At 43.5% G+C, this 13,621-nt stretch overlaps 1 protein-coding gene across 4 annotated transcripts in view; it reads left to right on the top strand.

The window, feature by feature from the left end:
* Nucleotides 1-13,621, top strand: part of DGKD (diacylglycerol kinase delta) — a gene marked incomplete at its 5' end in the record, with an annotated part of 63,553 nt that overhangs the window by 17,554 nt on the left and 32,378 nt on the right. The window contains one exon of one of the 4 annotated variants that reach the window (XM_084291938.1): nucleotides 4,508-4,588. The exons of 2 other annotated variants lie outside the window; for them this stretch is intronic. Of the gene's footprint in view, nucleotides 1-4,507; nucleotides 4,589-11,089; nucleotides 11,646-13,621 lie in introns of those variants that run through there. One more of the 4 variants, XM_084291937.1, reaches the window with a different exon arrangement.

The raw sequence follows: 13,621 nt of genomic DNA, 5'->3' as shown, positions 1-13,621 counted from the left end.
TGCTAAAATTTTGCATTCAGGGAAGCTCTTACCTATAAGCCAGGAGGATTTGATGGAATCCATTTACACAGCAGGACAAAAAAAAAATTATTATGCTGAGGGAGTTGGGGGTGATGGTGATGTTTATGCTGGAGGTCTTGCTAAAGGAATTTAGTTTTCCCTTCAGGCCTGAAAATATGTAAACTTCTTTCTCTGACTTTATTTGTGTGTGGATGTATGTGTGTTTATATATGCACACTATATATAGTGGCAAAGCAAAAGGAGGAACAGAAAGAAGCCACACAGATAACTGTGAAATTGGTTTAGGATACTTGTTAGATGTGAAAAATATGCCAAATATTTGCAATTTGGAAAGGTGGTGGTGTCACTGCTTCATTTTCCCTGAACTTAGCAACTGGGAGAAAAAACACAGTCATTTTTGGGGTGCAGGTGCTACCTGAGCTCCATTTTGGGGTGTGCCTGGTGTGCAGGACAGGAGTTGCAACCTGTTTCCTCTTGGCCCAGCCTGGTGCCAGTGCTCCTGTTATGGATGAGAAAGGCCAGCAACAGTGGCCATTCAGGGCAAGTGGTAAGCAGCAGTGTGATGAGCTTTGGGGCTGGCTGCCAGCAGTAGCCTCCACGCAGCTTCCCGAGGGCTTGAGAGGGAAGAGGGAGTGGAGAAAGGAAACAGCGTTGGTCTAAGGCAAGGTGAAGGGGGGAGCAATCCAGGTGGAGGAAGGAAGCTGATCCTGCAGGTGGTGACCAAGGCTGAGCAGCACGGCTTGCTCTGCGGTAGTAGCAGCCCACTGCTTTAAACAGACACATCTAGCAAAGGTTATTTCCATTACGTAGCTGTAACTTTTCGCTTTGAAGTACCCGGGCAAAGCAGCTGCCACACCAGCCGTATGCCCCTATTAACCCCAACACTTTCTGTAGGTTTGAAAACACTTTCTGCATCATCAGTTGGACAATTTGGAGGCCTTATCTGCATCTGACACTAAATATTGATAACAGGTGTTAGCGTGTGTGCACAGAGCAAAGGATTTTGCGGTGATTTCTATAGGGGATAAATTTTCAAGATTACGGAGCTATTTTCCTGTTAATAATACTTTCTCTAGGGTCTTGCTTTAGTTTTTCCATATGGAAAATAAGGGTGATTTTTCAGGTTAAGAAAATTTTCTTGTTCGTTTATTGTTGTAGTTGGGAGAGAGCTAATCTCTGTCAAAGACACTGGATGTAGGCACAGGAGGAAACACTGTGTTTGCTCTCTCAAATTGCCTCTGAGTCCAGCAGTGAGGAGTTACTTCCATGACTACGCTATCAGGCTCCTCCAGTCCCTGCCTTCCCTTCACTAAGGGGTGAAAGGGTGTAGGGTTATTTGGACACTCGAGCAGCAGAGATAGTTTGCACTGTCTCCAGCTGATTGCTGTATCATGGGTGCTCAGGTAAACTACAGGAATCCTCCTCTCTTAATTTCTGTCTACTCCGTCTGTCATTGCTTATAGAGGGGTTTGACTGTGGTTTACCATGAGCTATAAAAACACTCTGAAAATCAAAAGGTTGGCTAGTGTTGCTGCTCTTGGTCTGCCACATCACTGTGTCGGTGCTTTGGATTCCTTGCAGTCTTGCAATTTTCTCTCAGTTTTCTTTGAGAGCACTCTGTTTCCACTCTGAATCTTCCCAGCTCGGTTTCTTTCTAAAATTCAGAGTTCTTCATTTTTTCCTGATTCAAATCAGCGGTGTTCAGTACTGTGTTTTTGTCCTAAACTGGAAACATCAAACATACGGTGTTGTAAAACAGTTATTTTGGAGTTGCGCATGCTCTGTTTTCTTTCTGTTTCTTTTTCTTCAAGGGAGACTAATAGTTTTGGATTTAGGAAATGCATGTGTTTCTTTGTGAGGAAATGCATCCACTCTGCAGGCATCTGTATTGCTTCAGGCAGAGGTTCTGCAGGGCTGGAGATATTAGACTTAGTTCATAAAGTGGTATAAACTCACACTTGGTATTGTCTGCTTCTTCTGTATTTGTTGTCCAGGTTACCTAATCTTTGCACTAAGATAATTTGCATTATGCAGACATTCTGAGTCTCCAAGCTGGGCTTTTTGGTGGAATCTTACCACTGTGGCTTGTTCTCTTTTCAGTCTTCATGATTTTAATTGGTCAGTTCTTGATTCTACTTTAAATAGAGAAATACAACTGAAGGCATTAGAGAGTTGATCAGCTCTGAGAGTTGCATGAATGACACTCCTTAGGTACTAACAAAAGAGGCAGAAAACAAAAACACTGGATAAAGCACTTAGGAGTGATAGAAAAATAAGGTTAAAAAACAAAGATGACAGTAAACCTTTTACATAGCACATAAATCTGACAGCCAATTTGTTTGCTAGAGCAGGCAGGAGAGACAGAGAAGTGATATTAAGATGAAGACGTCTTCCTTTAAAAAGAGAACATAATATGGGTTCCGCTGTTGTTTGCTTAGTCTTTCAGTGAATGTATCCTGTTTGCACTGTAAGAACAGTTTTCAGGACTGCTACCCAAAGTTAATGGATGCATGACCATAAAATGGTTTGGGAGCATGCAACTAGGGGCATCTCTGAGCTTAAGACGTTGTGCAGCTGCGTCCCCTGAGAGGTGTAAGGAAAAGCTTTATGTTTAGCTATTGTTCCTTTAGGTCAAGCACAGTGGCTGCAGAGTTATTTAGCAGGAAGCCTCTAGGAACAAATCACATAGCAACCCCAAAACAGGCCTCCCTTCTCTCAGGAGGATTGTAGATGTAATATTTGCCAGTTCCGTCACATCTCTGCCCTTCTAAAACATCTGTCTACAAGTTAAATTCTTTTTAGATGTCTGAGCTGAAAGTGACTGGTTCTTTGCATGTATTATCCCCTAGCACTTGGAGTACAGATCTCCCACCAGTGGATTTTGCTTCAGCTACTGTCTTACACAGTGCTTCAGAGGAGATCTGCTGTGGTACGAACCCAAGGATAACCACGTTATGCACTCTTAAGCTTTGTGGTGGCACCACAGCGGTCTTTCTGGTGAATTTTTTAGTGAATAGTCACTTCTAGCTAGTTTACAGGGTGTACCAGATGCAGTTTTCTCTTCTCCCTGCAGCACGTGGTTGGAAAGGTTACATTCTCTAGACACAAAAGGACGATTGCCATTGCAGATACAAGAATCGGTGCAGTGAAGTACTTTGCAATGCTAAAATTACCCAGTAGTTTATCTAAACCTCCAGGCACCATTTTGTCATACTGAGAACAGAGCAGAACTCTGTTATACCAGCATTAAAAAACTTTCTTTGGGAATCTTCAGTAATATCCAGATCCAGCATGGCTGGGAGTTTTCCATTCCCTTGGCTCTGGACAGAAAGCAGAGCTTCCATCATTTGTGGCCTTAGTTTGGTGGCACATGCTTACGTAAAATTTCTGCCTTGTTCCTATGGATTTCACCTTGTTTGAGAACTGTGTGTGAAAGTTGGACAGTTCTAGACCCAGATAGATGACACAGCGCCCTTGTGTTGGGACAGGAGATTAGTCCTTTGGTCTGTTAAGAATAATCACCAGCATATCTCTTTGTTGCGAAGTCTTTAGCTAGATCACCACTGCCTGAACATTTCTTGCTTTTCAGTAAATTATTATTTTTGGAGTGGATTTCCAGATTTTTTTGGTATCTCTGCAGAAGTGCTGGCAGGCCTTATACAGCTTTATTGCCTTACCAGGGTATGGTGAAAGCTCCACGTGTTCTATAAGGTTCCAGAGGAATCAATCCTGCTGCTTTCAGTGGGACGGGCCCAGCAGATGGAGTGAGTCCCTATCAGTTCATTGACCCTTCCCTGGCTTGTGCAGTATTTATGTGAAGCTGAAGGGGAAACATCTAACGTGTGTATTATTTAATAATAATGAACAATACCTGTCATAAACAGGAGGCGGCCCAGGAAGGCCATCAGATCTTTTCAGGTACCTGTGTTCTGTTTCAGTATGATTTTCATATGTTGTTTTTGGCAATGTTTTCCAGTTATTGATAGCAATTGGTGGTGTGGACTTTCACCCTCATTCATGTAACTTTTTACGTTCAATAACGTTTCAACATTCACTTCCCATCCCATCTTACTCAGAGCTCTGAGATCCCATCAGAGAAAGCTTCTGTCTGTGGAGGGAGATGTGGGTAGTTGGATTTCTTCTTTCTGGTGCTTTAGTGAAAGTTAAGTTTGGACACAGCATGCTGTTAAACACCAGGAGCCACGCTGTTGGTCCCTCCTCCGCAGTTAAAATCTCCTCACTCGAAGAGGTGGAGCCTGAACTCCTGTGCTCCTGTAAACCCTTTTCTATTGGGAAGTACCTCTCAGCTCAGCCACAGACAGGAAACAGCATATTATTACAGTCAGTGCCTGCCTCTCCACTTCACTGCTGCCAGAAGGAAACTTATCCCAGCTCCTCCTTAAGCAGACAGCTAATCAGCTTGTGGCAAGTGGAACATAGCTCAGAACGACTGGCCACAGAGGGGACTAATCCTATTAATCGCATGTCAAGCAACCTATTTAGTCTTTTTTTTCCAGGGGAGTAGGCTGCTCTGGACACTAGTTTAGAGGAAGATTGAACGTTAAAGGTAAGAGCAGGAGTCTTAAGTTTTCTGGACTGAGCATTGAGAAAAATAGCACCTGTGCCAGCCTAACAGATCAGCGGGAGCTCAGATTCATTGGAATAAGTGTGCTGCAAGCTCTTACTCTTCAGGTGATCTCTCCTGTATGGATTTATGCAGATAAGTTCTTCAGAACGGGGGTAAAGGTAAACGTGCCTGCAGTGCTGTTGGAAATGCTGCACCCATCAGTTAAGAAATACTGTTTATTAACTGATGATTCACCCTAACCTATGTCACAGGAGAGAGGAAGTGTTGAGATTAGGGTAATACCTCTCCGTCAGCGCACTTGCATGACTGGAGGCAACAATGGTTGTGGCAGGTTGAGGAACAGAGAACTGCTGGTGCTCCTGAATGAGAGCATGCTGTCATCCCTGAGAGGCAACGTAGATCTCACTCTCCAGCCATATGGAAGCCTGAGGTGTGCTACAATTTTTATTATTACTGATTTGTTACTTAGAACTGACTTTATTCAGCAGCAAAGATGCCGGTTTCTGTCTTGTGAAGTTTTATGTGACTGTCTGATCTCCTTCAGACTGTGTTTTTGCTATATTGTCCCAGGACTTGTTGCTGCTGTGGTGGAATAGCATGAAACTTCATTTTGGGGTAATTAACCTGTCCTAAAAACTCAGAGCAAAGTGCTTGAGCTTTAACAGAAGATAAAAGTGTTGAAGGTGCTTCCTGATGAGGAGAGTATGTTGTTGTCTGCAAATTCATTTCACAATGAAGTGAAAGTGCCTTTGCCTCTTCTGTGGTTTTGTGTCAAATTAAATTATTTGTTAGAGTGTTTTAATATGGACAGTTTGTTGTTGACGGAGTGAACAGAGCAGCTGAAGCTGTATGTCAGACAAGGTCTGCTGCTTGTGTTCAGTTCAGGACCTGTGTGCCTGTAAAGCACAGAACTGAAAGCAGAGGAGCTTGAAACAAGACGAACTAGAAACAGGAGGAACCTGGATCAGAGGTTACTTGTGCTGGGTTGAAATACAAGCCTCAGGAAATGGCATGTGACTTACTTTTTACGAGGGGAAAGAATATAAGGCCTTTGTTACATGCTGCTTGCTGAAAGTCAGGCTTGGACTCTTCAAGATGGGGCTCACAGGAGTCAGGGAAATCTGTGTGGTTTGACGCTTGTGCAGATTCCTCGTCTGCCCCATGTGGCCTCCGCCCTTTGAAAAAGATGGACCTTAAAACTACGCTGCAGAGAGTGACCGGGCTTCCTAGTGAGGGAGGGCATCTTCCCCTGCTTCCTCAGCGGGGGGCTGAGAGACCTACGGGGAAGACGTCAGCTCTCAGAGTGGGCAAAAAGACTTCCTAATTTGGGGACAGACATAGTTACGTTGGGCAGTCACCGAGAGCCCTGGGGGAGATGGTTCCTCACCCCACTCCTTCGTACGCAGTCTTGGATTGCCACGTTAAGGTTTGGAGAAGGGAAAGATTAGAAAAGGAGGTCTCACATACAGGATGGTTCTTCCCCCCTTCTTTTTAAGCTGTCTTCTCTAGATTGGAAAAAATTACAGTGCATATTGGAAAGTCAGGCTTTGCTGGGGGTTGTTGTCTCTTCCACACCCATGTGTGTACACGTTCAGAAATCGTACACTCTGCTAGTGCACTTACTCTGTTTATATTGGCAGCTGTCAGAATTTCCTTTATAAGCAACTGAAAACATGACTAAAGCCATGAATTGCCATGTCTAGTGTCGCTCTGCTTTTCCCCCCCCCCTCCCTTCATTAAGTGCAGCTCGGTCCCCATTTCCTGTCAGAACCACTGCAATTTCAAAATACTTTGCTATTTTAGTAGTTTGTAATCCAGACTTCAGTACTTTTTTTTTTTTTTTTTTTCAGCTTGAGAAAAAGCCCTTCAGTAAACAGACCCTTCTGAGTCACTGTTAGTCAGTGAAAATAGTCATTTAAAATCCTTTCATGTCAAGTGTTTTTGAGACTCTTAATCCAGTCTCCTGCAGGAACTGGTCAGTAGTCTGCTCGCACCAGAGGAGGAAAAAATCTGGAGAAAAGCACATCTAAGGGAGGACAAACGCGGAAGAAGAGTTAGAGAACCTGGAAGAAATTGCCCTGGGTGGGGAGATCTGGTGATTATTGCTGCATGTTACAGAACGACTCAAAATCATGCTAGGAGTTTTCTTTAAAAAGACGAAGCTACTGTAAGAGAAAGAGATCAGACTGCGATTTATAAATGTTTTCGTGAGAACAGGATAGAGAGCTGGAAAGTGAAAGGGACTGTTTGTGAGGAGCTTTTTTTCTCCCTAAAGGAAAGTTTACTGCTTTGAAATTAGTGTCTGTTATTGCCCGTGTGCCTGAACAATGGGAGCTTTTGTTTGATGTCTGTTTGCTCTTTGTAACCTTCGTGCTGTGTTTGGTGTTTTATCCACCTTCCTGAACAAGTCTGCAGATTCCCGTGCCTTCTCCCCCTTCCAGGTGAGGACACAAAGGCAGAAAAACCTGCGGTAAACAAGAGGTTGTTTGAGAACACTACAGGTTTGTTTTCACATAGGAGCTGCTCTAGAAGAAAGACTCTTTGTTATGTGCATCCTTAGTCTGGTTGTTTTGACGGACAAGGAGAGGCTTGCTAATAATAATCACAGCAATGAGGTCTCTCTCCAGTTGTTGTGCTTGTGATGGTTTCACTGCTGCACACAAACCAAGACTGGTTGTTGCAGGGTACCCAATGTGGAAAGCTGCTCCTCTCCTTTTGTGCTAGCTACCAGCCTCTTCTCAATGCAGCTGAGGACAGGGGTGTGTGAGGAGCTGCTACTAACAATAAGCTGTCAGTAACAAGTCGTTTTCCTACCGTAGACAAGGTCTTTTATTGCTCAGTCTTGTGATTTATTAGCTGCTAGCCTTGATGTGTATGAGACCACTGAGACAGCAGCCCTAGCCCTGGTGAACATTGACCTGCCCCTCTGTTCTTCATGGTTTTGCTTCTGTTTGGATGAATGGGAAGGTTTCTCTGAAATACCCTTTGCCTTCCCAAATGTGCTGCTCTTTCTGAACAGCATAGTTGTGCTTGGGAACTCTTCCTGGCAGGACTGCATCCTTTGGAGAACAGATGAAGAGAAGATGGATGTGTGCATCTGCTGCGTGAGGAGAAGGGTGGGTGGGTGATGGAGCTGTCCTAGTGTGCTTTGGCACTTGGCATGGCAGCCCTATGGATTCCCAGTTTCTCTTTCTTCATCCACGTAGAATTCTAGTGATCAGTATGTACACATCATCGGGCTTGTCTGCATTTCATACAGTGACAAGGTTCTTGCATACTCTAGGTTTTGACAGCTATGAAGTGGTTACAGAAGTCCTAAAATCTTCCCCTGTCTGTGCTCCTCTTACCGATTGCCAAGAACAGGAATGTGCCTTGTTTAGGAATAGAGTTTCCAGAGGCATGTAGGAATGTGACCCTGGTATGAGAGATGAGCATTTTCCCAGGGAACGCTCTGTCCGGTCTGCTTTCCCACTGCAGCACCAGGGGAGATGGGGACGGGGAGGAGGCACAGATGGAGGGTCAACAGGAGTGAGCTTCACTGCGGGTAAAGCGAAGCAGCAGTAGGTGCCGATGGCAGGGCTCAGAGAAGATGCGCTTTGTAGTGTGCAACCACCTGAACCTAATCGTGTAAAAATGGCCCTGAAGAGCCATAGTCCAGTGTCACACGAGAACCTTCTTTGCTCTTTCCCCTTTAGGATGGCATCCAGGTTTCAAGGAGAGAGGATTGGTACGATTTGGGTGTGCATTGGTGGTTGTAAATTTTCTGTGCTGATTGGGTCTAGGGAGCTCCAGCTGATCTGAGCCCTGAGTTATCAGGGCTGGATTTGCTGGCAAAACTGAAGGCTGAGCTGCAAATGGGAAGAGGGATGTTGTCTGTGGAGGAAGGCAAGCCTCAGTCACCCATGAGTCTTAAGTGTTGATACTCATGTTATTTCTCTCTCCCAGACTTCAGAGACCTCCTAAAATCTTGTTGTTGTGCTGCCTAAGGCCTTCCTTTCCTAATGCTCGGCTCCGCATTGTTTCAGAAACTGACGTCAGGCTTTTAAGGTTTTAGCTGTAAAGGACTGGTTTGAGTCTGAAACTCAGTCTTTCATTCTCCTTTCTTCTCTCTTTTTCATAGAACCACGGAATGGTTGGGGTTGAAAGAGCCTTTAAAGACCATCTCATTCCAACCCCGCTGCACGGGCAGGGATAGCTTTTACTAGACCAGGTTGCCCAAAGCCCCATCCAGCCTGGCCTTCCTTTGAACCTTGTGCATTTGCTGAGGGAGTAGCACTTATCTTATTTACACTTAGTCCATTTTGCCCTCTGTGAGTTTAGCAGTCATGTTCAAAATGTGTAGTGACTTTGCTGGTGTTTGGATCTTGCTGAAGAGCCAGGTGGGGTGTTTTTACACATCCCGTTGTTCATTTACCTGTCATTGTTGCCAGAACAGGAGCTGAAGGGAATGAAATGGTTGGGTCCTCATTATAATCTCACACAACTTTCCTCCCTGAGTTTTTGGGTTCGAGGGATACCAAGAGCTTACTCCAAAATACAGAAGCAGATGTAGTAGTTAGCTGCAGCTGGTGGACATTTTCCCTGCTTTGGCCGTCTGTGATCAAGCCATTTTCTTAGCTCTTTTATTTTTGTGGTTGCAGTTCCTTGGCCTTCTGAGCTCCAGAAATTCCTGCTGTCCCTGTATCCAAATCCTCAACTGTTTTGAATAATCCAGGATCTCTTCAGGGGTTTTATGGCTAACACCTTTGAACATAAGACTATATTTGAACAGGATGTGAGTAAAAGGAAGCCGTCAGAATGAGCAGGTGTTCTCATGCACCCACTTTTGGCTACTCTGAGAAATGTATCACATCAGAAAAACTATATTTAGCAGGGTTGTGTGCCCCCCCTCACCACAGCATTTCTTCAGCCAGCTCCGTGATTGGGCCAGTGTGATCTTAACTTGTTTTGCTGTCTTTTGTGGTCACTGAGCTCACCAGATCCACTCTGATAACAAACAGTCCAACTGCGTGTTTGGCCAGGCTGCCACTTCTCTGCTGAGAAGTTTCTGGGCAGCCAGAAAATGCTGAAGGAGGAAGTGAGCAGAGATGATAAAGTTGTTTGGTGGCAGCGAGACCAGAGAGTGAAGCTTATTCTCTGGCTGTTGGTTGAAGAAATGTTGTTCAGTACAGGGAAACACCAAAAGGGTGAAGTATAGCAGATTTCTATTTAAAATTTGGTGTCATATAAGTAGTCTTTTTTGGGCTGCCTTTCTAATCCAATTATTCACAGCTGTTCAGTGGGGAAGGACATCCAGGCACATCCAGTCCATTTTTAGAACGTGAAATGAGAAATTTTCTTTGGTTGGCTCTGTTGTTTGCCAGCTGGCCCGATTTGAAATTTCGAAATGTCAGAAAACTGGTGTTAGTTTTGGACAGGAGAGTGTGGGTCGACATGGGGGGGGAAGATTTACGGCCTGGTAAGAGGGCATGTGCTGGCTGAGGAAGAGATGGAGGAGATGCAGCTAAGTTTTGGAAAAGTGTCAGGGAAATGTCAGTATTTGCACAAGACAGTCGATGAAGGCATGGCTTTTTTTCTTTTCTTTTTTTTTTTTTTAGATTTAGATTTTTTTTAGATTTTGAGTGGGCAGGCTTGGAAGTTGAGAGTTTCTCTGGCAGACTTGTGGAGGGCACATAAGTGCCTACAGAGGGGCTGATTGTCACCATGGGTCCACCAAAGATATTTCAGGAGGTTCATTCTCAGTGAGGAGTCTGTAAATCAGGCTGCAGCCTGATTTGAAGTGTCTTCCAGCCTTCCTACAGTTCTTATTCATCCTTAGGGCTCTTCAGGATCGATGAGATGATTGGCAGCTTTTTTTTTTTTTCTTGATGACTGTTACTGAGCTCTTTTGCTGGTCATTGTTAGGTCTCAATAAAGTCACCACGTGCTGAGCTCTGACCCCAGCTGCAATTGGGCGGGCATCCAGTTCCTACTAAGAAGTGAAATCTGGAGGACCCCGCCCTGAAGGCTCAGTAGCATTTGGGATCCAAAATTTATTTAATATTCCCTTTTTAGGAAGAGCAAGCACTTTTAATATACATAATAGCTCATATCTAGATAAAATTCTGAGCTGTTTCGGGGCAGGAACACTCAGAGTTCTGCCAATCCCCAAGCAAGCCAAAAATGTAGGAGATTATAAATAAATCTTAGGACTTTTTATTGTTGATTTTTTTTTAAACTCGTAGCAAGACAACTTCCATCCTAGCTCAAAAGCAATCAGATCATTGTTTTTGTGCTCTCCTTTTATATGAGAACAAGAGGTCACTGGATGACATTACTGCTTTGTAAATTTAGAACAAATAAAAGGAAATGCTACTTCACCTAGTGCGTCGTCATCCTGTGGAATATGCTGTTCCAGGATGTTAGTCAAAAGCTGTAGCTGGAACATAAAAAAATAGCCGGGCCATGCTTGTTTCTAGCCACGCTTGCCAACAGGGATGACCAAGTCTCGTGTTCCGGAGCATCGGCTCAGCACGGCTGTAGCTGAGAGCAAACACTCTGACTCCCTGCCTGGCAGAGGACAGGATTTCAGGGGGAAGATTGCTGTGGCTTCTTCTGGAGATGCTAAGAATGGCTTCTTTCTGATGTGAGACACTGGACTGGTCATCGGCCTCATCTAGACAGCACAGAGTATGCAATAGTCTTTGTACCTGCGTTAGTGTCCTGCAACAGGTGGATGGCTGGAGCTGAAATTACTGGCTCATGCAGAAGGAGATAGAAGTGGCAGGATGAGTGATTTTCATTCCCTGTGAGCGTGAGTGTGTTTCTGTCATCTCAGCGGTGCCTTTTTGGGGAATAGTGCTGTGAAATGCCTGCTGCGCATCAGCCGGCGCAGGGGAGAGGCCAGCACGCCCCAGGTGTGTGGGGCTGCCTGAAAGGCAGGAGCTGCTGAACTGCTCTGAGAAGGAAGTGTCCTCGCTAACGCGTTCCTGGATTCCTAATTATCCTCATTAAAATGTTTAACTGTAACACCACTGCGGGTTAATCAGAAAAACAGGTTTGTATGCTTTCTTAATTTCCCCCAAGAATTGTTACGCTACTTATATTAAAATTTTAATCTGTCCTTTGCAGTGAAGCCTGAATTGTCCCATATTGTCTTTAGGAGTGAGGTTTGCGATTGTATTCTTCTATTTCCGATCTCTGATGATACTGCTAAATCCCAATGCAAATGTTGATTTAATACTGATTAATGGAAAATGTTCTTCATAAATTTATCGTGCACAAAGCTGTGTTTTATTTACAGTTCTGTAATTACACAATAGACCCTTTATTTTAATTCTGTGACTCTGTCTGGATGATTCAAGTATGAAAATCTCCTTGACCTCTTTATTTGTCCTCTGCCTTATAAACTTTAACTTTACTCTATGAACAGAGGATTGTCTAACACTGGATGTGGGGATTTTTAAGGTGTTGTAGTAGATAATAGAAGGAATTAGTGATTCATGTATTTGTCAGTCTCCCCAGTGATCCATGAAGTCTGTAGTCTCAGAAATGAATTCTTAACCAAGGCATCTACATTTCTGTATTTTATACCTCTGTTTTAGATTTCATGTCTTCCAAGGTGACTTAAAAGCAATTCTGTGCTTTAGCCTTTTTTTTTTTTTTTTTTTTTTTAATAAATTGAAGTAGTAAAAGGTACAGCACTGTATGGGAGTGTTCTGAAATAGGAACCCTGATGATAATTAATTTTACTAGCTGTTTTAAAATATTTATTTTTTCCCACTGCCCAGGAGCGTGCCAGTGACTTGTTGAATAAACTGGTAGCTCCTCATAAAAAATTGCTCTTTTCAAAGCAATGAAAGGTCCTTGGACTCTTGTCCTAGGATGCTTGGGCTTTCCATAGGGTACCTCTGTACATACACAGTTACAGATGTTCTTGGCTTTGCAGCCAAAGTGAGGCCCTGCACTGCCTCCTCTTAGCAGGACTTCAGAGATGCTGCTCATTCTTCTTTAACTTCACATTGATTTTAGCAGCACTGCTTTATGCTCCGTAAAAGGTTTCTCTAGGGTAACCTTTCTTACATAGAGCTCAGATTGAAATAGAGGTAGTCTCCCACTTTTCCTCTTTCCCAAGGAAAGAGAAAGACTCCTGTGATTGCCTTCTTTCAGAATAAATTTTATCAGAACTAGAATTGTTTAAAGGAAAATTCAGGAAAAAGGGAAGAAGTTCTTTGAAGTTTTATTTTTAGAAAATAGTAAATACTTATTTCTGTTTATTTACCATTGATACAGATAGGATAATTTTGTTCAAAATAGAATGCTACATGCTGAAACTGTTCCTAATATAAATGGCCAGTCCTTGCTTGGAAAAAGCATTTAGCTCCATTTGTTGTCTACGTGATGTTAGTGGCAGTGGCGTGCTCTTCGACTTACTGGTAGTCCCCTTAGCATAGTTAGTGTTACTGCAGCTGAATACTGCAGTCAAACCTATAAAAAGAAATATATATTGTGAAAACTGAAGGGCTTAAAATAACCCAGAATTCTACAGATAGACCTTTTTTTAGATTTTCATTAAGTATACATTTCTTACTGCACTCTCTGAGCTGTTCTGATATCGACAAGAAGTCTGCTCTTCAGTTTCAGAGGTTTTTATTTTTAACCTGTTTTATGAATCATAATGAGAGAAATGAGAAATGGACCGGAAAGTGGTAGTTAACGGGGTTACATACAGGGTTACATACTGGGATGACGCGTGTGTGGTTTTTTAGTGCTGCTTAACAAAACCTTGGTGGCATGCTTGTGAGAGTCACACCAGCCTCATCAACCTAACGTAGTCCTAGTCTGTATTAATCTGGTGTTGCAGATGTTACAACACAATTTCCTGGAAATGCAAATGATGAAGATTTTTTTTATGTACAAATTGTAGAGGGATAAAGGAGTGTCTGGAAGCTTTTTGAGTTGACTGTATGGGGTTTATCTGGCATGGGTGCTCCATGCAGGCAGCAGCAGTTCCCCTGCAGATGTGCAGGCCCC

This window comes from Netta rufina (assembly GCF_964035555.1).
Source record: "Netta rufina genome assembly, chromosome: 9".
Classification (NCBI taxonomy): domain Eukaryota; kingdom Metazoa; phylum Chordata; class Aves; order Anseriformes; family Anatidae; genus Netta; species Netta rufina.
The sequence above is the reverse complement of the archived record's forward strand: the minus strand, read 5'-3'. Positions and strand labels throughout refer to the sequence as shown.